Source organism: Mycteria americana, chromosome Z (genome assembly GCF_035582795.1).
Source record: "Mycteria americana isolate JAX WOST 10 ecotype Jacksonville Zoo and Gardens chromosome Z, USCA_MyAme_1.0, whole genome shotgun sequence".
NCBI classification, from domain to species: Eukaryota; Metazoa; Chordata; class Aves; order Ciconiiformes; family Ciconiidae; genus Mycteria; species Mycteria americana.
The window spans coordinates 20,453,174-20,480,857 of NC_134396.1; the positions used below are offsets into that span (position 1 = coordinate 20,453,174).

Genomic DNA, 27,684 nt, shown 5'->3' on the forward strand with positions numbered 1-27,684 from the left:
CCGCCGTCACGGGACCGGCGGGGGCGGGCCTCGGGAGCGCGCCTCAGTGCCCGCCTCAGTGCCCGCCCGTCCGCTCGCCGTGCTGCGCGCTCGCGGCGGCGCCGCCTACGCCACGGCTCCTCGCGGCCGCTCAACGGCCCCTCCAGAGCCCGCAACGGCCCCCGTGGCTGCGCGGGCAGGGAGGGGGCAGGGAAACGGCCCCCGCCAGAGCGGGAGGGCGCTCCGCGCTCCTCTGAGGGCCTTCCGCCTTCAGCTGTTACCGTGCCGTGCTGCTCGTGAAACCGCTCGGAGGAATAAGAAGGGAGCGTTGCTGGGTCAGAAGTTTTGAGCGGTTTAATTTCTGTATGGAAAGGTCTTGATTTGGGTTACATTTTTATAACGGGAAGATTAGCGCATCTCTTGTACTGCTACAAAACAATTTTAGTCTCAGCAGAAATTACATTTTAACAGACTTTCTGCAGGTTGCGTTGCAAACTATATTGTGAATAAGCAGAAGTCTGAGTTGCACTGAAGTATTTCAAGCTTTAACCAAACAAACTAGGTGTTTTGACAGATCCCAGTACAAATTTTGGAAAGTTGTTGTGGCGTGTTCAGAAGGCAAATCAAGCGTTTTAAAGCTGGAAGTCACAGTGGGGAGGAATTCAGGTTTTAAGCCACCTCTAATTGAACGGTTATGCAAACACTGAAGTGTCATCGCTGTTGCTTTGGCTGATGCACCAGTTAAACCCATAGCGATGAGGGAGCTGACACCTGCATGCTGTTATCGCAGTGTAACTGAGGAGCCGGCCAGCCATCGGTCCCTTGGCAACCTTCCTTGTGTGGAAGGTTAACTGTGTAGACATATGCTCTGGGTTATGAAATAGACTCTTAAGTTTAAAGAAAAAAAGAAGAGTGTCTTCATAATGAAGGTTACATCTGTTTGCAAAGAACACAGACGTCTTGCTGTAGAATTACCAAGAAGCAAAAACCTTCTTCTTCGGGAGGGTTTGTGCTCCCCTTTCAGCCTATGTCGCTTTGCAAGTTTGGAGGAGAAGCTCTTCCTACTGTCCAGAAGGCTCCCCGGGGAAACGCTGGCGCCTCACCCACTTAGTGAATCACTGCAGGGCTGGGCCACACAGCAGTTTAAGAGGAGGTGAGTGCCAGCTGCAGGTGTCCCCGGCACATCTCCTGGTCACGCAGCCAGGTTTATGTGATCGCACTCAGCAGGTCTGGGGAGCTGATCTAATCTCGCCGCCCTCCAAAAAAAGTGATGGCACACTGGAAAGGGGGGAAATAAATGGCAGGATGGGGGAAAGGTTGGGACTATGCCAGGCCTGTTTAGACTGTGAACCCCATCTGAAGGGAATGAAATCACAAAACATCCTGGTTTTGTCGTTTGCTGTGCTCATCCATGCAATTGGAGCGTGAAGGCTTGATGGAAGCTGTTTGATGCAGGCTATCCATAGCAGAATGTTATTTAATCTTGTTATGCTATAAGTAAAAAGCAATTCTTTATTATGTGATACCAAACAGGCACACAGCCCATAACGCCTGCCCATCTCCCCTCCCGCCCCCCAGCTGGCCGTGAGATATGTGGAAATGGCACTGCAATCTTTCCTGGCCCTCTCAGAGGCAATTGTTACACTTTGCTGTTCAAGTGGCGGCAGAGGTTTCGGGTTGCCTGTTACATACACCCTTCCCTTTGCCTGGTGTGACTGTCTTCTCAACTGTATTGACTCTGCTGTTTGTGTTGCGTACCTCTGTTCATCTTTTTAGGCATATTTAGAAAATCTGGATTATTTCATAGGTTTCTTTGGCACAACTGAGAGATGAGTAAACTCTGTCGGGGAAGTAGAGGGCAAGGATGAGTAACTGAAGTTGCTGGGGGGCTGTAAGATACTAAACTAAGTTTGCTGTTTACAGGTCTTAACCAGCCTGGCCATCCCAAAGAGCTGGTGGCTATAGCCAGATTCAGCATTTTTGCTTTCAGTTCTGTTTTCGGTAGTTGTAGCTTCTGTAGAGCAAGGCTGTTCTATACCAATTAAATACACCTATTTATTAGTCACCTAATAAATATTCACCTTTTTTTTAATTATTGTTACTCTTTAAATAAGCCATTCTGTGCACAGAAAACTAATGTAAATAAATTTTGCATTTTTTTTTCTTCTCTGGGTAGATTTTCTGATGATCAATAAAGAGAGCAGGTAGTCTTTCCTTGTGTAAGTCCATGAGTATAATTTCTTTCTTTAACTCATTTGTATATTGGACAAACTTGGAGGAACCTGGTATCTCTGAGACATCTGCCTCTCTGCCAGTTTTGCTTGAAAATGGGCACTGGGATTTAAAAGTTACTGGGTGGAAGGGTGGAGTAGACAGACATGAATGTGCTATCCTCATTTTCTGAGGAAACTTGACTGTAGTGTCTTTAATAACCACAAGCAATCTGAGTTTGCATTGGTATTTTTAGACACTATTATGTCTGAAGTGCTGTAATGTAACCCAGTTTTATATTACATCTGGGGATTGGTTCTAAGCTCACAGGGAAGACATAGAGAATAAGCAGGGAGCTGTAGAATTGAAGAATATTTGACTGCAGGCTGCAGTCCTCCAGTACGTCGGTGTCTTCAGAGGCCTGCTAATTTCAGTGGGGTTTACCCTGAGCATAGCAGACTGATGAAACTGCAGAGCTGGGACTGTAATTGTTTCCAGCATGTGCACAAGGAGAGAAGACGTCAGTGTGATTCATGCTTGTGGTTTAACCCCAGCAGGCAACTAAGCCCCACACAGCCACTCACTCACTCCCCCCCAGTGGGATGGGGGAGAGAATCGGAAGGGTAAAAGTGAGAAAACTCGTGGTTTGAGATAAAGACAGTTTAATAGGGAAAGCAAAAGCTGCGCACAAGCAAAGCAAAACAAGGAATTCATTCACTCCTTCCCATGGGCAGGCAGGTGTTCAGCCATCTCCAGGAAAGCAGGGCTCCATCACACAAAATGGTTACTTGGGAAGACAAACGCCATCACTCCAAATGTGCCCTCCTTCCTTCTTCTTCCCCCAGCTTTATATGCTGAGCATGACATCACGTGGTATGGAATAGCCCTTTGCTCAGCTGGGGTCAGCTGTCCCAGCCGTGTCCCCTCCCAACTCCTTGTGCACCCCCAGCCTCCTCGCTGGTGGGGTGGGGTGAGGAGCAGAAAAGGCCTTGACTCTGTGTAAGCACTGCTCAGCAATAACTAAAACATCCCTGTGTTCTCAACACTGTTTTCAGCACAAATCCAAAACATAGCCCCATACTAGCTACTATGAAGAAAATTAGCTCTATCCCAGCCAAAACCAGCACAATGCTCTTAAAAAAAAAAAACAAAAAAAACCCCCTTGGTCAATTCAAGGAGCATATCAAGGGGAAATTTAGAAACAACAAAGAGACTGGGCTAGTACTGCAGAGATGTGGAATGGAGCTTGAAGTTTGACAGCAAGAGGCTGATGAGTGTCTGTGCTTTTCCTCTGTACTTCCTTGACAGGGAATGAACACAAGATCTGGAAGATTGAATGGATCCCAGGCACACACAGCTGATGCTTTCAGTTCCTTAAAGAGAGCTAACAAGGCAGAAAGAAAATATTATGTGCGTGGCATAAATCAGTTGTCAATATGAAGCAACTTCCTTTAGATTAATTAATCCCCCAAACAAAATCTTTATTGAGAAGTGTACAGGGAAAACAACCACACTTAAATTATTATTAAAGAGAAGGAAATGACAAGCTCCCTAGCCAGACAGCATGTTTTAGTTACCTTGTCTCTTATGAACCTCATAACCATACCCCATGACTACCTGAAGAGCTTCTTTCCATTTCCCCCTCCCAAACAAACATGGAATGCCCCCCTCTGCCACATGAATGACAAATCCTGGTGTCAGTGATGGAAACACATCTGCATGCACTGGCAGAGCAAATGGTTCCTGGTGTTCTCAGGGGATGGTAGGACACCAATAGAAGGTATTTTATGTGGTGTGTTATTCCCTATTAGTCTGTGGGGAGGGGTCTGGGAGATAAAGGCTTTCTTAGGGGAAGTTATTAGTAGAACATGAAAGTGGCAAGGTGTGGCATGGTCATTTCCTTCGCCTGAAAAATATGCACTGTAGGATTTAATTCTTGAGTAACTTTTCTGTCTTTTACAGAATTACTAGTTGTCTCTAACTTGCCTTTTTAAGAGAATCAGATATGGATGTTGGCACTGGAGGAGAGAGGCAAGATGAACTGTAGCAAATGGAATAAATGTGGATGAAGCAGGAGTCTGGGAAGGAAGGAAGGAAGGAAGGATGGAAAGAATCTTTTGCAGCTATCTGTAGAATTAAGGAAATTGGGCCATAACAGTTGGGAACAGTGATGGAGAAAACACCTCAGCTGAGACATTTTAACCTCATTTGTGTAAGGAGGCTTTGACAATGGAAGTAGATTTCAGGTAAGAGATACACCTTATTTTAGATACTCATGACAGTGGGTTAAAGAAGTGTCACAGTTTGGGGAAGAATTATTCTATTTTGTTGGGTTTTCTTTTTGAAATTTGTAGGTAGGCTGATACATCAAATGATAGCTAAGACTTTAATGATAACAGATATGGTTATGCTTCCAGACTGTACTATGATTAGCAAATGCTATTTTAAAGTATCTGTGAATTGTTTATTACTTTATACCTCTAATTCATAGGACAACCTGGGAAAGCAATGAGAGTATATCTCACTGTGCTCCAGTATCAACTCAAAGTCTTGGATGTGGAAATCTATCATGCTTTATCCTTAGCCTGTTCTGTACATTTGATGTCGTGCTCCTGAGAGGAATGGATTTTGATCCTCTTTTATTGTAGACTTTTTGCTTAGATTGTAAACTGTGTAGAATGGGAATGTACACTTATCTATGCCTGTAAAGACTTACACAACTTTATAGCTTATAAATACCTGGTGAATGAGTACTAGAAGTACTATTTTGCATTTTTGTGGAAATTTTTAAAAACTCAGAAGTGCAAACATGGATCATTATTCAGATACGGAACTTGCATCCCGTGGTTCTATCAGAGATGGCTTTTCCATTCTCTAAGGTAAAAGTTGAGTGTCAATTAGTTACAGTCTAATCCTTTTTTCTGGGAGGTCTGAAGAAGGTTGCTGGAATGAAAAAATAAAAACATGATACGAATATAGCTTGACTTCTACAACAGAATTGTACAGATTCCTTCACACACACATCCCTGTGTTAAATAGGAGAAAAAACAAAAGCAGTTTTGGACATTAAGGAGTCTCAAACGTTCATCTTGCTAACCAAAATGGTGGCATAGGGCTGGACAGCAGTATCTTTTATAGGAGGAAGTGGTAAAGGCGGCTCTCAGTTCTTCCAATTCTTCTGTGGCTACAGCAGTCACTTCAAAGTGACTGGAGATCTCTCAGCAGTGTTTCCAGGTGTGCAAAGAAATTTATCATATAGTCTCTGCAGTTGACTCCCCTTCTTACCTGAGAAATAACAAAGCAGCAGAGAGGAAATAGTGACTTATTATCACTGAGTGATATTTTGTGGCCACTGTAGTCTGGTCAATGTATGGGGATGTTCCTGTCCAGTAAACTAGGGTGTGAATTGACATCAGACTGGGAATTCCACACTGGTGTCTCTTGAAGACATTTTTAGAGTATGTTAAAGGCCTGTCCATCCATTTTTGAAAGAAATCTATCAGAGTTAGAAAGAAGTGTGACTTTCCCATTATTTGGAATCCAGGTGATATTCTACTTGCTGCACTTCCAAGTTAAGCTAAATTCCCAAGTTAACTGAAACTGACTTAAATTACAAGTAAATATTTTCACCGTGGTTGTAAGCAGTTCAGCTGTTCCACTACATGAGTAGTGCAACATATCCTTTAAGTATGAGTAGTACATATCCTTTGCAGATGAGCTTGAATCTTTATATGCAGTAGCTTACTCTCTAGGTAAATGGCATAGGGTACCTCAGCTGAAGGGCTTGCCTACAAGGAGGTGTTGTGACTGAGTAAGGTGGATGATAATTTTATGCTACAAGTAGCTGCTCACATTAATTTCCTATAGGGAAAGGTTGTGAAGATCGTGCAGTTTGGAAATGGAGTAAATTTCTAGCAGGGAGTCACTTGCTGCACTGTAAATTCCTAACCTAGTTTATACCCAGTCTTCTGTATGGTGATTGTATGTCCAGGTTTTGCCAGACGTATCTTCTCTTTTATCCTGGCCACTTTGTACAGATTTATTGTTAAGGACATCCTTTATATATCAGGGGTATTCAGACACCTATTTGATCTGCAAGGTTGGAAACCCCCTATGGCCTAGAAATCCTGTGTGTGACCACTGAGTGCTTGAATTATGGGCTTAGGACTGTCTGACTTCAAGTATGTTTGTTGACTGAGGAGAATTTCAAAATGGAAGAAGATTATACAGGAGCTGTGTGTGAGCTACACACTGAGAATGCTGGTACTGATGCTGACATACGTAAGTAATTAGGGATGAGAACTAACCAAAACAGGATGTTTAACTGATGTAACTTCAAGAAAACTCACGGGCCAAAACTGCTTCAAACAATAGCAAGGACAGTTTGTGAATGGATGCACATGCCAGACACATGATTAGTGTAAGTATGTGAACCAGCTACAAAGCAAACTGTGGACACAGCATATATAATATACACATATTGTTTTGTAAAGGGAATTGTGGTTTAGGCTGCCAGCCTCACTGTGTGTTACTGTCTGATTAGTGTTTCAGTATTTGCTATGTTGTTTGAATACAGGAAAATCTGAATGATTCTGGTACTGAGTCAAGTCTGTGGCTTCAGTATTTAAGCCCCTAGAAGGTGTGAAAAACATGTTGGGAGAAAGTGCCAGCATATGCCTGATGCAAAAATGTTCCAGTCTACTGGCTGGCTATAAAACTCCTCATGGTCTTTTGTTGATTTGTCTTTTTGCTTCACAGCTGTCTGGGAATTCTGAGGTCTGGAGCGGTGCTGACTCTGGGTTTGGGGACTTCAGACTGATGGCATCTCCTGTTCTGGTGGAGAACTGCTGCTCCCGAATAGATTGCTCTGGGGTCTTTAGTTTCATCAGCCCTAGTTTGTTGGTCTGCAGCGACTGCAATGAGATATCAGAGCGGGGGAAAGGCTGAAGCGAGTAAGGGCTCTTGTACAGTCTGTTTTGAGTAATGATTTGTGCCTGATCATGACTTGCTGGTTTCTCAGACCACTGTCCATCACTGCACACACAGTTTGGCACTCTAGGACATGGTAGAGCTGTCCTGGATTAGAGGCAAGGTAGTCAGCAAAGGAGTCACTATTTTGAGCATGGAGGAATAAGGACTATTCAAGTAGAAGGAGAATTTCTCATGCTTCTAGGACCACTTCCCTGAAGATCTCCAGAACTTTTACCACTACAGTCCAAACATTCAAGTAGTTCTGGCCTTCTGCTAAATAAAGTTGTCCTTAAAAATTGTTGTTCTTCTTGACTTTCTTCTGGGCAGACTTCCTCACAATTATGCACTATAGTCTCCAGCCTCTTGTCTGTCTGGCTTCCTGCAACTGCATTCCCTCAGTCATGGAACTATGTGCTATTTAAAGGTCTTTCAGTGCAAAACTTCTAATCATGTTAGAGCTTCTTTGTACATATATAGAGATGGTGCAACTCAGATGGGGAGAGGGGACTCGGACAGGACCACTAGTTTGTCTGTGCAAGATAGCTATGATAGCAGTGCAAGACAGTAATTTCTTCAAAAGGTTTCTGATCTTAAGCATTCAGAGCATCCTGCCTCTTTGCTGCTTCCTGGGGGAAATAAAATCCAGGGACTCAGCATAGCTCCAGCTGATAACATGACAAGGCAGCATAGCACACAGAGTAGGTACTGAGTTTGCTAGTTAGATGCTCTGTCTCCTGGAAGTGGACCAAGCCTGGCTGCACAGCAGCATTTTTTCAGAGAGATGACATCAGGCTTCTAAGATCTCAAGAGAGCAGAGCACATCCACATGAGCAGGCTGGTGAGTCAGGAAGAGGTGCTGTACAGGAAGGCACCTGCTAATGTATTATGAACCAAAGGCAGACCCACACAAACATAACTACTGTACATTTGTTTGAGGTTAAACTACTGTCAGAGCATCTTAGTCACTTATTTGTTGCGTCATTGTAATAAATTACACATTGAAGACACAGATCCTTCTATATCCCTTGCTTTATACTAGACTAAACTGCCTGTGTGTACAAGCTCTAAAAGGGATCTTTTCTAGAGAAGCACCTTGTCAGCACTGAATATGAAGTGATAGAATAATTGAAATGGCCCAGAAATACCTAGTAGGAGTCTGCACACAACGTCCAAAGGGCAGAACCCTTGCAAGTTTTATATGTTGGAGACTTCTTTAATAATCAAAGCGGATGAGGTCTATACAGAGAGGTAATTCTTTTTTTTTCTTTCTTTCTTCTCCCTTTTTTTTTTTTTAATTAAACCTAGCAATAATCCGGGGAAAGATGGCAAAACCTTTTCCTCCCCTGAAGCCTTGTCTTCGGCAGCAGGTGGTGCTATGCTCTTACTGAATCAGCGTTTGGCGCTCATTCCTGGAGACATCATCCTGAAAGTGGAACTACAGGCATGATGGAAACAACAATTAGTCTCGTCTGCGCCTTTTGGTGCAGACGAGAAACCGCCCCGGGATTCCACGTGCATAGTTTTTTGCTGAGTTCCACCATGCTGTGCATATATGGAAAAACAAATATTATTGCATTTTGTCACTGAAGAAATCCATGTAAATCAGATGCCTACTTCATCATTACTTGTATTCTGAGTAGTTAACATTCAAATTTACTGATTATAGATTGCAGGATAATAGTTAATTGTGTAATTGTTGCAGCTTCTGAGACAGGGCAAAATTCAGTGCGCAGGGGTAAGCTCATGCCCTTTAAGGACACTAAAAGAATTTTCCAGTAGCAAAAAAGCTACATCACCTATGTTTAGAGATGCAAGAAACAAAAATCATTATTTCTCAGGACCTGAGTGGATCTTGTTTTGTTCCTGCCTCCCTCCTCGCTGTCACTGAAAATGTTAAACTTAGGATGAATTCAGTTCCTGGGGCCTTGGAAAAGTTTTGATCTCTTTCTCCTAATGATTTTACTCTGTACTAAGTCCACACTAAACAAATACACACAGTGTTTTCAAGTGGAGTTCCAGTTCTCTAGGGAGGGTTATGCTGGGTCTGTTGTGATGAGATGTCCAATTTGTGCACAGTACAACTTAGTAGGAGAGGATGACAGGCCTACAGGTAGAACTTCAGTTCAGAGAGACTTTGAGAAACTTAAGGATCAGACTAACAGAAAACTCATGAACTTCAATGACGAGAAGTGTGCAGGGGTAGAATAGCCCTGTGCATCAGTACAGCCTGGTAACTTCTTTGGTGCAGTACTGGAACAAGCTATCTGGAAAGGCCATAGTGTTTCATCCATAGGGGCTTTTGAGCTTGGCCAAGTAAAGCTGTGGCTGACCTCATCTGGTGTTGGTGTTAGTCCACTCTGCACAGAAGTCCTTTCCTGCCAATAATCTTTGAGCAATGCTGCTGCGGCTTAGTGACAGCTGCAGTAGATCTGTATTATACACTACAGTTAAATTAAGTATATGCACTGATTAATGAGTTAAATGTGTGTGACATCAAAGTTATTAGGCACAGTACCGTAATGATACTGTCTTCTGTCCTCCTTGGATACCCTTAACTAGGTTCAGCTGCTCTATGCCACCTGGCCATGCTGTGCCTCTTGCCACTGCAGCTGGAGAGAGAGACCCTGCAGCTTCATTGTTACTGTGCCTTGGTGTGCTGGGGTAGGTAGGGTGCAGGAAAACCTGACCTGGACATGGATCAGAGCTACCGCTGCACTTATGTGGTCCTGGAAGGGGAGTAAGTCTTGTAGGGAGAGCAGAAGAGAAGAAAAGGTGTGTCTGTGTCATTCGGTTCTTCAGGTTTTCCATTGAGGTAAAGTCCCATAAGTCAAGTTCTCGCTCAAGAGCAGTCAGATCACCTAGCAAGAAAGGGGTTAGCAAAAGGTGAATGGCAGAGATGCTCCAAAAATGTTTGGGATGCTTGTGTTATGATATCTGTTTGGTATCTCTATGTCCAAAAGCTCAGATAGTGTTGCCCACCACTAACGTGTTCTAGTGTGTTGCCAAACTAGATCTGGTGTATTGTTCACTGCTGGCATATTGTTACTGATTTTCCATTATTTTAAAACAGGACTATGATCCCAAAAAGCAGCAAGCTGCAAGCAGGGTAGTCTGTTAAGAAGAAAATAATCTAAACCCCTTTTTTGCAATGTCAAATATGGACTCCTTAACACAGGATGGAGTGGATGGGGGATATGGAGGAAGGAGGTATGAATTAGCCTCCTTAGGCTCATTTCATTTTTATCACAAACTTTGATTACAGAAGAGGCATGCTTTATGGAGCAGTAAAGAAGCCAGTGGATACAAACTCTTCCACTGGTCCTTATAAAATGAAACAAGAACATGTGTTAGGATTACAGCATGTATGCAAACAGGACCCAGAGTACATACAAGGCAGGCATATTTTCTAGTCCAGAAAATCAAAGATAGATGGATATCCTTTTTTCCTTGGATTTCATGAGAACTGCAAAAGGAATAACCTATGTTTTAGACAATAATATAGGTAACAGTATACTGAAAAATCCCCAGAGGGGCAAACTTTGAGAATACTGTTTTGTTTTTAACAACACTTGTCTTTTGGACAATAGAGTGTTGTAGTGAGAGCTTGCAGATGCTTTCAATAAAAATTGATAGTGGGACACAGGTGAATGCATTACTCTGAAGACTGAGGATGAGGCCAGTTCTACCTGCCATATAATTTGCAGCTGTTCTGATTTAGCTTGGGATTGTTCCATCGCTTTGACTCTGTTAGCATGTTTTTGGCTAGCATATTATATTTGGAGAGCTGTGTCTCCTTTGCAAAGTATTTGGAGACCTCCTAACATAAACACTACTATTAGTATTTATAGTCCTTATGTTCTTAGCTTTGGAAAAAAAATCCATTTTAAGCATAAAGGTGTAAGTCTGGTGATGTTTGTAACAAGCTGCTTGTTTTGAATTATCTTACTATTATAGGTTTATATTGCTATAGTCAGTCAAGTTTAATTTCATTCTGTTAGATATGCTATAGATATATTCTAAGTGACAGATTTGATCCCTAGAGGTGTCAGGATATTTAGCAGTGCAGAGAAGCTGAGTTGTTTTTACTTTCAATAGCAGGAGTCATGCAGACTCTCAAGATTAATTTAACCAGTGCTTCTTTGTGGGATCCAAAAAGGAACAACTCACTTACGTTTCCAACACAGAAACATTGCAGAGAACGTACAGGATATTTTTCTTCCCGCACTGCACAAGTGCATTGTCTCTCTTCTTGGTGGTGTTTGTACACAGGATATTTCTGTGTACTCTGTCCTCCTTGAGCAATCCATTGTACAAGCAGAATCAGACATGCTCTCTGTCCAGATTGCTTTCCATTTACAATAAGAGAATGAAGAGTTTGAACGAGAAAGGGGAGGGAATGCATTAGTGATTAGGCTGATACATACAGTGAGAAATATTAATTACCTCCTTAGTCTTACCACAGATATCTCAATCATTATACACAAACCTTTTGAGAGGGGATGTGAGAACTCTCCTGGCTTTGGCCACAGACCACACTGAGAAGCCATTCAGCTGGCTATTCACTTCCACCAAGGGGTCTTGTGTTTACCAAGGAGAACCTCCTGTGCTGCGCTACTCGATCTGTAATTCTAGACGTCCTGGTCTTGTAGCTGGGAGTACACTAAACCACAAGTTTTCTGACTGGTTTAAGGGGCCTGCTGAAATGCTAATCAATAAGTCAGTCGCTGGAGCTGTCTTCAGAGACGAGGGCTAATGGCTGCAGCAGGACAGGCCTTAACCTGAGAAGCAGGGTATGTTATTGATGATCTTCCTAACTTGATTTCTGAGGAACTATCAGTGATGCTGGAGTAACCATCATATTTTTCATGGACAGGATGATGAATATTTTCTCATTTTTTGAGTCCTGTCTAAGCCTTGGGTCATGTTTACAGTCTATGTTCGGTTTCAAGTAAATACAAGTTATGGGGTCATGGCATTCATAGCACTAAAATTAATTTTACCCTCCCAGCCATTATGTATCTCAAACAATTTGGAAATGTTTTCTAGGGTTTTTAGTGGATATAATGTAAACCGTTTTAAATGCTGGTGTTTGGTAAATCTGAAGAGAGGTAGTCAGATTAATCACTTAACTGGGAAGTCGACCTTAGAATCATAGACTGTAGCCTCCAGATTTCTCTGAGACACTATTAGGATTGCCTCCCTTTACCTGATCATTGACATGTTTGGGGTTTTTTTAAATGGCTGTGCTCCTGCTCAGGATTTACTAAAAAAGCAGGTATGGTGTGAGAAGTAGTATGTAATTTGAAACAGGACCCACAATGAATTGAGGAGAGGAGCTTCTAGGTTTTCAGTGCCAGTATAGGAAATGTTACAGGACAGAAAAGAGCCTGGGGTTAATGTTACTTCTTAGAAACAGAAGTTATGAGATCATGTTATAATGCCATTTTGAATGGGATTGTAAAGTAAATTTACTGTAGTAATTCTAAGGTTTTTTTCAGGGATAAAATCAGAAATGTCACACTGATATGCCAAATATTCTAAAAATCAGTGTGTTGTCATTTGCTAATTTTCACATCTCTGTGTAGCTTGTACTTCACTGAACCAAACCCTGCGTTTAATGAAATGTACTTTCATTACAAGGAAAACTAGTGGCTACTGTCCAACCCTTACGTTAGTGCCTACTTTCTAGTGGCATTCTTAAAATTGCTTCATTTCTACCTTGCTGTGCTCAAACTAAACCTAGCCCTGTCTCTTCTGACATCTTGGTGAAACACCATTTTTATGACATAGTGTCTGCTGCTTTTCCTTTCCTCTATGCGCTCACCTACATGCCTTTTCATCCCCTCCTCTACCTCATACTTTTACTATTGCACTAGAAACCTTGCTTTTGTGGGGGACCCAAACAAGCTTTTCAGAAGTCATATGGCTCCTTGAGAACTGTTGCTTTCATTTCAAATGATGTTTGAAAACATATTTCTGTTCCTTACAGAGAAAAAACCCAAGAAAAATCCCACAGCCCAATTCCAAATTGGAGGAATTAAAGGATATCAGTTTTCAATGTCTTCAGAATTTTTAGCTAACTGCTTGATATGTTTTTGGATATGGTTATAGTTACCAGCAACTTTTGTACTAATGGTTTCCATTTCATTTCAATTAGTTGCTTGCTCTGTTTTTTGTAAATATTACCTGCAATTATGTGCCATTTACTGCTGGAAGAATAAGTAAGTGCATATTTAAAATGCAGTCAACTGAAATTTTAGTCTGAAATTGAATTTTTAAGTGCATCTATTTAAACACGATAGCACTGATGATTCAGTCACATGACTTGCCATTAACTATATCACAAACATTTCCTGTAGCTTAACTCGCTATCCCTGTCCCTTGCCCTCTTGAAATAAATGGACTTCCAGCAACATTTTTGACAATACTCTTGTCTACAAGTAATAAAACATCTGGAAATTAGGCTAGATGGATAAAACAGTTCCATGTAATAATACGTATCTGGCATTCATACAACCTCTGTATAATGCATGTTTTTTATGGACCAGATGTGGTATTTATGTGTTATGAGGAACAGAGGCATGTTCAGTCATGCTTTTTATTGCATTTAAATGCAAGGTATATTTTAATAACTCTCAAAGGGAATTGTCTCCTATTGATTAGAAACTGTCAGTGTGTTAGACATAAACCTGAAAAAGCAAATGAATCTGTCAGAAAACTGTAGATGTAATTTAAGTTGACATTAAGCTGTATACTTATTGTGAGCTGGCTTCAAAAAAAAAAGAAAAAGAAAAAGGCAACTAATAAATTTCTACTTATTCCTCCAGTGAAGGTGATCTATGAATCCTTTGATCTAAGAGTTGTTTATTTCTTCTCTAGGACTGTGTTCTGTTACATTTACAGGTCTATGAAATAATTATTCTTTTATGTTTATTCTTCAGCCTTTCACATTTTCTCATTAAGACAACAGCTTTGCATAAACGCCAGCTGCACAGTCTCCATTTTTAGTCTTGCACAGCATTTTCAAGTAAGGTGAATTGAACATCTATTGGGTGGAAATGGGATTCCACTGAAACCTGTCCACCTTGCTTTTGTCGTTGTTACTTTCCAAAGAGCCCCGAAAAGCATGTAACTGAGCTGTTCTCTCCTCTACACCTTTTCTTTGTTTAAGGTTTTTACTATTTTCAGCCTGAACCACCACTGCTTTTTCAAGAATGGCACCTATGACTTTCTTTCATTTGTCATTCCCATTTCTGTTGAGCCCATTTAACTCTGTCTACATGAGATGATCCTACAATATTCTGCATTTGCTATAATCCTTCTGTTCCATGTCCTTTTCCATGATTATTACCTGTAGAAGAGCTATCAACGTCAAATCTCTCTTACAGCTTCTTTAGTTATTTTTTTTTACTCTGCAATATCTCCTCGAACAAATAAATCCTCTACATGTGTATTTCCAAATATGTTATAGGTTGTTTTAAAGCAAGTGCACTGAGGCCAGCCTTGACAGGTGCCAGTACCAGAGTACCAGTGCAGTTCTAGTGCATCCCACCTTCCCTCAACTTTTATTGAAAGGGAGGAAAAGCCTGCAGGGATGCTGGCTTGGCAGCTATGAAATCTTTTTTTTTTAACTTTGTAAGAGGACTTCAACTAATGCAATAATTTGCTTAATTATCTTCTGCAGTAGTGAAGGCCAGAAATCTTGAAGCCATCCTTGAACCCAAACTGATTTTTCAGCCTGCTACCCTCCTTACGGTTTGCTTGCATGTCACTGACCTTTCTCAGTCTCACTGTCAAGCTTCTTCCTTGCTTCAGCTCTGCCTCTGCTGAAAATCTTATTCATTCTTGAATCATTTCCTGTCTCAACTATTTCAGCTCTTTCTTTTATAGTTCTTCTAAATCCCTATACTCTTAAGCTTCAGGAGACCCAGAATACTGTGCTTAGATTACTTTTTCATATTCTACATCCATCCCTCCAGCCAGGCATCTTTGAATTCAGGTTCAACATCAAGCTTCAGCTTTTCAGAACTCTCACTGGATTTGCATCTCCTTTTCTGATTTTGAGTCTGTAATGAGCAGAGTGGGTATACATGCTTCGTTCAGTAATGAGACTGAGGAAGGCAAAAGGAAACCATGGCTTAGAGAAAAAGGCCTGACATTCAAGTCCAAGATTCAAACAATGTTTCTGTCAACCCCTTGATTGTAGTAATAAGTAAACTGTCACATATGGATTTACTCATAATCTATAGCCCTGACAGAGAGGGACTAAGGCACTCGTATGTCTCAGCCATAATGTGTAATTTAGATATGAGGGACAACATGAAGTGGTTCCATTAGGGAAAAAAAAATCATTCTAAGCCAAAATGTTAGAGTGCTCTCAAATCCCAAACTGGAACAGTTTTTTTTTAAATTTGTCCCCCCCTGTTTTCAAGTAGACTCAATCTGCTTGTGCCTGATATCTTTATTGGCCAGTGAGGCTACCCCAATATGCAAGACATACAGCAGGCACTGCAGGAAACCAGTGTGGTCAAACAGAGACCATCTGACTGAGTTCAGACACAAGAAGGAAGTGTATGGGAAGTGGAAGACAGGATGTACTACCAAGGAGGGGTATAGAAGCATCACTTGGGCATGCAGGGATGGAATTAGCAAGAACAGAGTTTTGCTGGTATTGAAGCAGATAAGGCAAGTGAAGTGCAACAAGAAGGACTTCTGCAGATACGTTGGCAGCAAAAGGAAGACCAGGGAAAACATGGACCTGCTGCTGAATCAGGCAGGTGATTTACTAATGAAGGGCATGGAAGAGGCTGAGGTACCCAATGCTTTATCTATTTCAGTCTTTACTAGCATAAGCTCCTGCTAAGCCTTCCAGGTTCTGCCAATTCTGTTCGATCTTGTTATCAGTGATCTGGATGCAGGAGTTGAATGCACCATTAGTAAGTTTGCTGATACTAAACTGGGAGGTGATGTTAACTCTCTTGAGGGACAAGAGGCCTTGCAGAGGGATCTGGACAGACTGGAGCATTAGGTAATCATCAATGGCATGAAATTTAACAAGAACAAATGCTGTATTCTGCACCTGGGACAGAGCAATGCTGGACACAAGTATTATTGGGAGAGGAGTGGCTGGAGAGCAGGGAGAGCAGCCCTGCGGAAAGGGATGTGGGGGTGCTGGTCAACAGCAGGCTCAATATGAGTCAGCAGTGTGCCCTGGCAGCCAAAAGGGCAAACCGCATCCTGGGGTGCATCAAACACAGTATAACCAGCTGGTCAAAAGAGGTGATCATCCTGCTGTATTTGGCTTTGGTGAGGCCTCACCTGGAGTACTGTGTGCAGTGCTGGGCCCCACCATTTAAGAAGGATGTGAAGGTCCTTGAATGCGTCCAGAGGAGGGCAACAAAGCTGGTGACAGGGCTGGAAGGAATGTCCTATGAGGAGTGGCTAAGGACTCTGGGTTTGTCTGCTTTGGAGAAAAGGAGGCTCAGGGGTGACCTCATCACTCTCCGCAGCTTCCTGAGGAGGTGTGCAGTAGTGAAGGCCAGAGGGAGAGGGAGGTGCTGAGCTCTTCTCCCTGGGATCCAGTGATAAGATGCCTGGGAATGGTTCAAAGCTGCACCAGGGGAAGTTCAGATTTGACATTAGGAAACATTTATTTACCAAGAGGGTGGTCAAACACTGGAACTGGCTTCCTGGAGAGGTGGCCGATGCACCAAGCCTGTCAGTGTTTAAGAGGCATTTGGACAATGCCGTTAACAATATGTTTTAACTTCTGGTCAGCCCTGAATTGGTCAGGCAGTTGGACTAGATGATCATTGTAGGTCCCTTCCAACTGAACTATTCTATTCTGTTCTGTTCTATTCTAATAAGGTTTCTCTGACTACTAGCAAAGTTTGGAGGAGAGAGATACTACCCACAGTAGAGGAGGATCAAATTAGGAAATGCTTAAATAAGCCAGACATATACAAACCCATGGAACCTTGTAACCACAGAACAAGCAGGAACAAGTTCAACAACAACAAGTGTGAAGTCCTACACTTGAGGCAGAAAAACCCCATGCCTTGGTACAAGGTGGGCACTGACTGATGGGAGACCAGCTTTGCAGAAAAGGACTGGGTCTCTTGGTGGACAGCAGGTTGAACCTGAGTCAGCAGTATGACCTTGCAGTGATGAAGGCAAACAGCATTCTGGGCAGTATAAGCAAGATCATCATCAGTTAGTTGAGGGAAGTTAGTATCTGCTATTCTTGGAGATTTTTCAAAATATGCCTGGAGATTTTCAAAAGGGCCATGAGCAACCTGATTTAACTGCAAAAGTAACCCTCCTTTGGACTAGAGACCTCCAAAGACCCTTTCCAACCAATATTCTATGATTTTGACACAATAAAGAAGATAATCTGATATACTTTAGTCAGTTGAGGAATCTCAGCTCTCAAAATTAATTTAATCACGTAATGGGGAAGTGCAGAGTAAATTCTATGGAATTTATGGAGTTTATAATTAAAAGTGCTGTGTATATGAGAAAGACTTCAGGTTTGAAATATTTTAAACTTTCTGTGTATTCATAAAATGAATCATCGATCCTTTAATACATAATCAGTGTAGTTATTGATACACACACCTCCCCAAGCCCCTAATCTTTACTGTGAATATTTAATTTATTGTGATAATTTCACTTAGAAGTACAGTGTGAAGCCTGAGAGTTGTGATCTGAAAGCTATGACTATGGAGAGTCTCAAAGAAAGATATGACTAAACCCTGATTCATGATCCAAAGAGCTACTACAGTATAACTAAAAGGCATTTGTAAGCAGTATTGCTCAGTATACTGAGTAAGACCTGTTGAAAAGAATTTCAAGATTTATTGTGAAATATTTTGGAGAAAAGCTTTTTTTATGCGATAAAGAAAACCTTACAAAATATCAAGTTTCAAAAAAAAAAAAAATTTAAAGTGAACTGTGGATTTTAAGACCTGCAGAATGGTTTTGATTGCAGTTAAACAGTAATATTTTCTTTGTATAGACCCTAGTAACAGATGTTGCTTTCTTTTTTGGCAGTCTGTAAGTAATCTCTTTTGTTCAGTGAGCTCTAAGGCTTGTGTATTGTATTTGCAGTTTAATTTGTCAGAAGAAGTGGTCAGATCATGTTATTTAACTCCTGCTTCTTGTGGTCATTAGTTACTCATATTACCTGGGATACTTTGTGTAAATGTTCTTCATAGTACTGCTAGAAATAAATGGTATCAGAAATAGACTATACTAATCTATAATGCCTTTTATTATTATCATTTTCAACACTATGTTTGGTCAGCTTAGAAGAGTGCTTAGAAATCCAGCTTCATTCAAGTCAATTGTGTGGGTACAGGGAATGTCCAGTCAAACAGCACACTGTGCTTAGAACTGCCTCTACCAGTGCTGATAGTGCAAAATGGCTTTAAAGCACACCCCTGGGTGGAGGAGATTTGTGCTACTCACATTTCGTGTTCCTGAAGTAGCACACATGTACTGCCATTTTTCTAATTTCCCTCCCCGAGGGCTATTGAATGTAAACACTGTGAAAAGAAGCTTGGAGGTAGCTTTTTGCCTTGGCTGTAGCTGGAACTGGAGAAAGGGAAACAAAGAGAGGAGACAGTTTAAAGCTGTACCTGTCTACTGCTTTTAGTTCTGCCAAGAGCTGCTGTGCCAAGGTGCCAGTATTTTAAGAAGATTGCCTAATATCATTAGCCATATGTTTTGTCATATGTAGATTTATTATTTTAAAAAAATAATCAGACAAAAAGACACCTCAGTCAAAAATACATACCTCTAGGCAAAGAGTCTGAAGTAGTAACTACACATTTTTATAAAGCTCAAGCTGATTTTCTGATGAAAAATGAGATTTGGATTTTTTTATTATCTTCTGGTTTTGTGACACTTCATATTAGTTGTGCAGAATGATATAACATAGAACCTACCAATGTCCAGTTTACAGGCTTTGCTATTCAGAAGGAAATGGGAAAATACTTATGTCCTGAAAGAGGGGGAAAAAGGCAGAAAATACGCCCGCAGACAGGAGTTTGATACTACATATATGTGATGGCATAATGTTTTAGTTTATCAGTTCAGAAGTCAGAATGGTTTGAAGTCAGAATGGTTTGAAGTCAGAATGGTTTGAAGTCATTTAGAGTTGTGTCTTCCAACCAAAGAAACATGTAGAGAATTTGGTGGTTTGCTGAAGGCGCCTGATTCTGTTGCCGGCAAAGGCAAAGGGTAACCTGTCTCTACTTCACTGAAGGCACGATTGGATGCCTAATGAAATTACTGTGTAATACAGCATGATTGGCAGTTCCTGCTTAGGAAGCCAAGGAATAAAATAGCAGACACGTTGACGTTCACTGGCAAAACTCCCATTGACTTCACAGGAGCTGGGTTTTATTCTTAAATAAATGATGTTGAGAAAATGTGCTTCAGAAACTTCCGAATTAATCTGTTGGTTCAGATCACGGTAGAGTGGACAACTATGCCTGCAGGCATTAACAGGTCAGACCTATCTTTTCTGAAGTAAATCTGAGATTTACTGAAATAGGTGGATCAGATAGGGGGTGTGGTACCAAAACCTATCAGGGTGGAATCTGTGCAATCCTTCCAAAATCAGTTCATTACCAGGGTGTGACTGAGTATATTTTGGCTGTGCAATTGGCAGGCTCCCTTCTCTGCAGCTCCTTTTACCTTTATGGACAAATACTGCTAAGCTAGGAGGGCAGCTAAGAGAAATGTATGTTGTTAACAGTTAGGACACAGCCTGAATGCACTATGCCAAGTTGGAGCAAGACAGGAATGTGCAGAGAGAAATAAATATATGCAGAAAACAAGAAAGGAAAAAATACCATTGTCATGAGTTCCTTAAGAATGTGTTTATCTATAAAGAATAAGTCATTGTACCATAAGTAATAATAAAGGAGGGAGGAGGGATGTATTTAGAGAGGAAAGGGTGGAGTTAGTTTTACATTTGTGAGCCTAGGTAATATAAATGCATGTCTGTTTCACTAAGCATAATTGCCTAGCTCTGTAATAATTAGTGAGACAAAACCACGTCTCCGATCATCTGTCTACTGTCTTCAACAAAGCCAAGATTCACCCGATCCCTTTTCAGTTGTCTGATGTTTGTTCATGATAAAGGATTGCCTAAACAGTGAGTTTAACATCATTTCTCACAAGCTTTGGGCAGTTTCTTGCCTTGCCTAGTGCCACGTGCTTGTCTCCTAGCCAGAGACAGGGAGGGTGGTTGTGTCCTGCCCTGCCTGCAGAGGTGCTGACTTGGGGCAGGCATCTGCCACCTCACTGGGAGGGAGAGCGGGGAGAGATGGCTGCAGAACTCAGCCCAGACTTGACAACTGTCATGGTTTAAAAACAGGCATCTAAAGCATGTAAACAGTTGAATGTGACGGTAATTCCACGATAGTACTTGTGGTGCTGTAACTATAACACTAGAAGAAGAATGAAGGTTTGAAGAGATTTCCTCTTCTTAAAAATCTTGTAGTAATACATTATTAAAGGATCTTTTTCTTTTGGTCCCTTGAAACAATGGACTGGATTTTTTGAGCTTATTTCTCATGCAGGAGTATATTGGGGTATGCTGAAATATTAAGAATATTTAGGATATACTAAAAGGAAAAAATTGACAAGTTAAGGAGTCTAAAGATTAGCCCTTGTTTAAATTTACTCTGAAGATCACGGACAAAATTTTATGCCTTATACTTGGATGGGCTGGGAGCCCTGTGTTTTAAATGTATTTTCATTTCTATAGTCTGTTTATTGAGATGCATTAGCATGAAAAAGCTAAACCACACCACATTACTTAATGCATGTTTTAGAAGTTCACACATTAATGTTATTTGTAGGAAATAAGAGGGAGGAACTCTAGAAAATTTAAAACTCTTTTGCTCTCAGACAATACAACTCTCTTGCAGAAACACATCTTCACTAGACCTGCTCAGAGAAGCAACATAAAATAATTTTATTTATTGATTTTTTAAAAACTGTATGGAATCTGATGTGTCAATTGTACAGGAGAATTCTATGTTGTTTCCTGTTTTTTTAAAATCTTTTTTTTTTTTAATCTGACTGTAATCTGGGAAAATCAACGGCATCTGATGAAGCCACTTACGATTTTTGTCAGATATTTTGTACCTCAAAGATTTCTCCCCATTTAACATACTGGAATCTCAAAGAACTCCAGCAAAAGGAAAGCTTCTTGAAATGTACTTGAGCAGAATAGAATAGAAGGTCTTTCCAAAGTATCTTAGTCATAGGAGCTCAGGTAATCCTCTAGGCAAATTTTAAGATTCTGTTTGCATATGCACGCAGCTTTCATTTGCATGAAAACCTGGCAGTTGTATTAACACTTACTGAGGTTTTTAGGTATTTTCAATCTTCATATGAACAATGAACATGTAAAATTTGCTTGAGAAATTTTTGAAGCCAGATTTCCAAATCTGATTAATTTTCATATAATTGGTCATCCATAAATTTCTTTTTTTTGTTTGTTTCTAGCTCAGAAAATGAGACGACACATGTACAAACATAAGCTCTGGCTGGGCTTGCGTGTACCATAGGCTAGGCTAGTGTGTGTATGTGTGCGCTGTAAGTGTACTGGCATTTCACACAAGCTACTGAGCACTTAGAGATATCTGCTTAGATATTTTGGTGAACTATTACTTTTGAACTACAAAATCCATTTGACAACTGCAATGTGAGGGCCTCTGTCCTAAGGCTGCCAGCTCCTGCCCCCATCTGTTTATTGTGATATGACAAACTTTGCAAGTATTTTTCTATCCTGAATACTTGTGATATGTGCAGTTTATTGCAATAAACAATGAATTTCAAAGATGTCTAGTGGGAATCTTCTGATCTTTTAGCCAGCACAGGATGTGATTGCTTCCACAGCTGAATGTGCATTACTCCTGTAAGGAAAACCCGATGTTTCTTCCAATCTATTATTTGGATGTGGTGAGTCACGAGGCTTTGTTATTCTATTTAAGCAAAATTCTAAGTTTACATACAGATGAAAGTAGATTCTGAAAAGGAAATTGCCTGTTAACTAAAACCTTAAATGCATTTCTTTAAGAAAGCCTAAGTGATCAGTTAGCTATCTTCCAACTATGCACTTCAAATTCTTCCTAATTTAATGTATTACTTCTTTTGCATTTTAACACGCGACCTGTTACAAAAGACAGAAGCTGTCTTTTGTATTTCCAAACTACTCTCTTTTCTTTAAGCCAAAATATACATATGTTGACATGTCAAGTGGCTCCTTCTTCAGGTAGGAAAGTAAAAACATGTTCAGACATGTCCTGGAGGTTGGGAAAATCTCCAGAAAATGTTTAGCTCAAATAAAGCATCAACAGTTTCATTTTTACTACTTTCAGCAGCAATCAGATCTCTAATTAAACTCCATTAACCTAAAATAAAGCAGAGCTTTGAAGATGTAAATCAATAACCAGAGTAAATGCCACATTGACTGTATTAAGAAAGTTTTGAAGCTTTGCCCACACTACACTTTCTTCCAAGTTTAAGGCGTTATACTTAACTTGGGCTTAACTAAATCGTCCAAATTAACATTTAGACAGAGAGGTAACAGGGCTTTTTGGAATACAGTTCACCTAAGAAATGTGGTTTCCCCTCACTGCTGAACATGAAACTTGCAAGGTTTTGCCTATTATGATGTGACATTTCTTCACTCATAAACTGTTTTTTCTCTTTAAAAAATGTTTTGCTGCAGATCTAAATGCACCAGCACTGCACCAACAGTGAATTCATCTTCTACAAAGGCTTGCTTATAAAAAGATTTAAAAAATTCAAACCAACACCATGAAGGATTTAAACCTTTGTATAATACACGGGCTCTGTGGCAGGATCCAATTCACTGGTTTCCTTTGTACACAAGAACAATAAAGTCTCAAATAAAGGCTTTGAGAGAGTACATAAACAAGTTTTTTAAAACAAGCAAATGTGTCCTTTTAAGTCCTTCTCATTAAACAGACATAGGCTGATGAGGATACTGAGACTACTTGTGCATATAAGAACGCCTGGGAAACAACCCCTGCTGTAGGCAACATGTTCAAAAGTTAGACTGAAACCACACAAATACCAACTCCATAGGACACATTTCATTCTGTTAAAATGTCTGGAATCAGATTACTTAGTCCTCACAATCATCAAGCTTCACAGAATAAGACTAGGTAACTGAGACTATTTTAACCTTCTCATGTTCTGCCAAGAGCCTTCAAAAGTGTTCCTTTCTTAAGTGTTCTTAAGTATCTGTAAAAATGCTATTTAAGAACATCCAGAATTAATGTGGCCTCAAAACTACTAATAATGCTGTTCCAGATGTTTGTGGTGAATTGTTCAGCAGGAAAATTAATAAAGCCATACTTACACAAACAAGCTTGCTTTAAAATACTTGTCTGGATCTGTCCTAAACCCATAAAAATCAGGAAATTCTGTACTCTCTGTCTCTTTAAAGCAGTGGTCCCCAACAAACCATGTTAAGCTTCCAAATTTCTCATGTGTTCTTATCATCAAACTTTTTGAATTGGAAACAATATAAACTTTACAGTCTACTTTGGTTCTGTGGACCACTTTCCATGACATCACGGCCTGTAGTTTGGAAATTAGTCCTCTAAGATGTATGTATATGATGATGGAAAGCATGACTACAAGACGTCTGTTGGCCGTCACTTCAATTTGGTACAGTGGATGATAGTAGCATTGAGACATAGACTTTTGGCAAGTGAGCAACCTGGACTTACACCCAAGGTCCTGATCTACCTATATATATATCCATAAGGACAGATTAGCTCAATGTCCCCTGGGTACTGCAAAACAGAAGGAGCAAAAAAAGTTTCTTTCATGTTTGCAGTTATCCACCTGAAGAAATGCAAAGCTCTCTCCTAAGCATGTGATGCAGTCAGGGCATTTCAGCTCCTATGCATTGCCTTCTTATTTCTGGCATCTGCTGGTGTATGGCTTGACTCTTCAGCAGGCCTGAAGAGGTGAAGAGCTAGTTCCCTTCTGACTTGAGGGCAAAATAGCATCTAAGTGAGGGGAACAGTGTAACAAGTCCCCAAGCTAAAACATAAATTTTTTGAGACACACATGTCTGTGTTTTCAGATTTGAGTGACTCAAAGTATTCCCATCTCATGTAAAAAATCCTTGTCCTTAATTACATTGAATAAAAGTCCTTAAATAGTCCTTTAAAGTCCTTAAATAGTCCTTAAGTATTAAAAGTCCTTAAATACCTTGTATTTAAATGTGTAGTGCTATTCATGTATGTAAGAATAGCTGCTTAGATGTGTATTCCTGTACTTACAAAGCCAAAGCTATTTTTTTTCATGAATACATTTCTGTTTTCCTGCTTTCAATACTAACATAAAAGATCATTTAGGGGTCTCCCTGGATGACACACTGTCCTCTGTTTAAATTACCTAGTCCCTTCTTAAAGACTAAACATTTAATGAATAATATAAGCTACAGCCCTATTCTCAGAGGCTCATCAGCATTGGTTGGTTCCAAGCTTAGGTCTGTAGGGGCTTGAAGGGGTCAGGAGGAACAGGCCCATGGTCCCTGCAGAACTGGAAGATGTGGGTAATTCACAAGTCCTTAGGCCAAGTTTCTGTTACAGCATGGAGGCTTTTCATTACAGAGTGGGAAAACTTGAAATGCGAAGCCAGCTTAGCTGTCACCACTGGGGGCCACTGCTACTTAGCAAGAGAGAAGCAAAGGGAAGTTACTGTAAGGCCTGGAGTCTGCACTGACTGGAGATAGCTCCTGGAGAGAAGCAAGGAAGTGGCCCTGTGTGGAGTCACTGTTCAGAGATGGGAATAGCCAGCAAAGGTGTGCACAGGGAATTGAAATCTCCTGACAATGAACATATGAATGAGATGCTAAGACTTTTGCTGAGTGATGCCATGAGTGACGGCAGAAGTGGCACCAACCACTCTTTGCAGTGGTACTCCCAATCCTGTGCTGGTCCACCTATCTGTGGGAAGTGGCTTGCATACCAGTAATAATTGGGACCCTTTGCTAATCAAACCTGGTCGAAAGTGGGTCATAATCACTGTTGTCTTTGTTGACCAGAAATGACTTTTATTGCTAAGAGGGTGAACAGGCAATCTGGAACAGGCAAAAAGTAAAGTAGCAGAGACTTTTTTGGGAGTCATTAGAGAGCAAAACAAACTGGAAAATGGTAAGATGGACAGAGGAATTATGTACAAAAGAGAAGTGGATGGCTTCTTCTTATAGTCTGAGACGTATTTTTTTCTCAATACTACTTTTCTGTATAAGCACATACTGCTGGAATAATGCCGAATTGTGAATTCTGGACTAGATGCAATAGTCAGGCTTTTCTAAGGGTTTCCCTTAAGGACTGAAACCTCAGATGAAAATCTTTCTCACTCCAGACATTATCCATATCTATAACGTTATTTTACAGCCAAATTCACCCTGCTGAAAATATTTTGTACAAAATATATTCAGCCTTAAATAGAAACCAAGGCCTGACTTTTCCTATCTCTTACACAGAAGATGATGGCACAACTCACTGACTTCAAATGGCCAGTGTTCACATACTTTACAAGTGCCAAGGGACTTACACCTCACAACTATTTGTCACACCGAGGCAACATAAATATCTTGGAGAGGAGCAGTTACATGTCACATACACCAACATTGCCCTTTAGTGCTGCTAGTTTTTAGACAGGTTTTTAGTTTTTAGTTTTTAGCAGGTATTTTCTTTTCGGCCTGAGCTGCCATGCCATGCAGGAATGACATCTAAAGGGCCAGCCTGACTGAATGTAATCCTTTCGAAAAATAAACATACATAGAGGTGAAAAAAGGAGAACAGGGCAAAGAGGAATTTCTCCCCCCAGAACTAGTGGGCAAGCTGGCATAATTGTTACTAAGAACTGTCGAATGTTGACCTCCCACCAAACACTTTAAATATGTCTCTGGCACTAAACAAGCATTGTACCACATTGGGCTTAATCAACCCAAACCTCTGTTTGCAGGCCACGCTGGAGGAGCCCATCGAAGGCAAATGATAAGAAAAGCAGGTGTGGGTCACTGAGGGGTGTTCCTGGCCCCATCCCCCTGGGAGATCTCTGGCACTGGTACTGCTATTGTACAGTGTTAATTAGATCATTCTAATTAATTCATTCGAAGTGTAAATTAGGAAGGAATGAAGATAAATTACACTAATACATTTAACCCCATGCTGTTTATTTAGCAGTTGAACAAAATAATGTGGTTAAAAAGAGTCTAACAAGGCAAAAGCCCAAGACACAGCTGTTTAATAGCATTAAAAATGAGATCTCAGCCTGTGCTGCGGGCACATACTGCTTGTTTGCATTTAAAAGGGTTGCCAAGATAGTTGTACTGGCAAACCCTGCTACTGTAGATGCAGCTGATACTAACAAAACAAAACAAAAATATATTACCATCTTCTGAATGAAATAATCTGTGCTGGTAAATGGATTATATTGCTGGTACAGCTCTGCCAGCATTAGAACTCTTGCTGGTGTTGCTAGAATAGTCTGGAAGATGGTTTAGCTACATAGGTATCCCTGCATACGATTTAAGTGTCAATAAAGCCACATTATAAAGTTTGCTATACATTCAAGGATCCAAGAACTTGTCTCAACACAGAAGCCAAACCAATTTAAATAAAGTGCAAGGTGAAACTCATTTAGTTAAAAGAGCAGTGCTTCTCTGCATAGCAAGCTGGATTTGAGTTGAACAAAGAAGTTTTTGCTACCCCAATTTTTTTGGAGTCAAGTGTGGCACTTACAATTCCAGAGATGAAAACTGAAAATATTTGGGGTTTTACATGCTTTCTGTTTTTGAAGGCCACACTTCCATTTCACAGTAATTTTTTTCAGACTTCTTATTAAAAGGAACAAACAACAAAACCAACCCTAAGAGATTATCAATTTCACATGACTCTAGAAGCTGGGGCTTTGAGAAAAGGGCCAATTATCTTGTGATTTGTGATAAAATCATGATATTTAGCAACACTTCAAAGATCCTATCTATCCTGGCATACAAATACTAGGAGAAACATGTTCAAACTAGTTCAGTGGGCATGTTAAACTATGTCCTGGGATAGGCTAAGCCAGCTTTGTTTTCAGGAGTGTCAAAATACAGATTGGCCCATCTACAAAACTGGCTCAACCGGAACTGTGTTTAAATGTGACCTTGGTTCTTAGACCAACATAAACCAGGCCAAAGATTTGCTTTGGACCAGGTTAATTTCTTGAGTGTTTTTTCCATGCTAGCCATGCAAGCATTCTTATTCTTAATGTGTTTTAAGCTGTATTCAGCCAGACCTACCTAGTTTTAACTCCTGTGCAGAAAGGAGCAGAGGCACTTTGGATGCTCGCTGTCACCTAAGCATAAAGAGGAGCTCCTGTTAGCACGTTCAAGAGAAACGCTGGTGTGGTTTGTAAGTGTTCCAGGTGTGGAATTACAGGGAGAGGACTATGGAGTTACTT

General features: G+C 40.6%; 1 protein-coding gene across 2 annotated transcripts in view; it reads left to right on the forward strand.

Moving 5' to 3' along the window:
* The first annotated feature begins 11,932 nt into the window (after positions 1–11,932).
* ENC1 (ectodermal-neural cortex 1) overlaps positions 11,933–27,684 on the forward strand; it is a 29,874-nt gene continuing 14,122 nt past the window's right edge. Inside the window, exon 1 of one of the 2 annotated variants that reach the window (XM_075527087.1) lies at positions 11,933–11,951. The gene's annotated coding sequence lies outside the window, so the exon portion shown is untranslated. Of the gene's footprint in view, positions 11,952–22,078; positions 22,144–27,684 lie in introns of those variants that run through there. The other variant, XM_075527086.1, reaches the window with a different exon arrangement.